The sequence below is a fragment of the Cyprinus carpio genome, unplaced genomic scaffold (genome assembly GCF_018340385.1).
Source record: "Cyprinus carpio isolate SPL01 unplaced genomic scaffold, ASM1834038v1 S000001517, whole genome shotgun sequence".
NCBI classification, from domain to species: domain Eukaryota; kingdom Metazoa; phylum Chordata; class Actinopteri; order Cypriniformes; family Cyprinidae; genus Cyprinus; species Cyprinus carpio.
In genome coordinates, this window is record NW_024874233.1 from 1 (window position 1) to 1,017 (window position 1,017).

The following is a 1,017-nucleotide window of genomic DNA, read 5'->3' on the forward strand; positions in this document are numbered from 1 at the left end:
GCGGGACATGGCCGCCCATCGGCTTTGGTAAGTCAGGGGCCTGGGGGGCGGTGGACCCTCCCGTCTGCGTCCTGGCTCCTTGATCGGTAGCCGGTGGCTCTGCTCTGCAGTCTGGCATCGCTTCGTAACTCTCCCAAGCGGTTCGTCGCGGAAACCGCGTGCCCTCATGTCGCCAGGAATCCTTGGCTCCGAGCGAGACGAGAGGCAGGTCACCGAGTGGCAGGTCGCTCTGTAAGCTGAGGAGTACCGGCTATTTTGGATTTTAATGAAAACCTTCTTTTGCAAACCCGGCACCAGGTATTTGGCCCAGTCCCAGACCGAAAGCAGCACAGAAAGATTCTCTAGGTCTATTGGTCAATAATCATCAAAAAAAGTGAAATTTCCATACATGGCGAGGGGCCCTCAAAGCGTTCCGAAGGTCGTATGGCCCAGGTTGCTAAAATGGCTATAACTCAGAGAGGAATGGGAATCCACTGAACAGCTCTCTGGATCATTGAGAACCCGAAAGTAAGAAGCCAACCATAAATTATGCAGTCGAGATTCCCACATTTGGGGAATTTCGCATGGGGTCAGCTGCGTCCAGTGCAATGGGCGAAGCCTAAGCCCCTGGGTGAACCGCCTTCTTGATCATGGTGTCTCCCCCTGCCAGGTAAGTATGAAGGCCCAGGCGGCCAGTCAGAAGACACCATTTCCGTCTCCGCGTCCTCATCAGCGGTGAATCCCGCCCCTAGCAAAGGAAGGGACGGCTGCCTTCCGCTACTGGCCTGCAAACTGCCAAGCGTTGGCACCAGCCGATGTTTCCCAACCGCGTTCCTGGAGGGCCCCCCCAACACTGCCTGAATGTGTTCTATGTCACCTTAATCAAACACACCTGATTCAGATCATCAGCTCATTAGTAGAGACACGAAGATCAGAATCGGGTGTCATCTGTTTTAGATGACTCCTTTAACCAAACACACCTGATTCGATGCATCAGCTCGCTAGTGAAAGACTCCAAGACCTCAGGTGGATGCATCC

The 1,017-nt window shown here is 54.1% G+C and overlaps 1 non-coding gene across 1 annotated transcript; it reads right to left on the reverse strand.

Moving 5' to 3' along the window:
* Positions 1–490: 490 nt before the first annotated feature.
* LOC122143321 lies at positions 491–657 on the reverse strand. Its single transcript, XR_006159107.1, has one exon. It is a non-coding gene; the product is annotated as a U1 spliceosomal RNA (small nuclear RNA).
* Between the last annotated feature and the right edge of the window lie 360 nt (positions 658–1,017).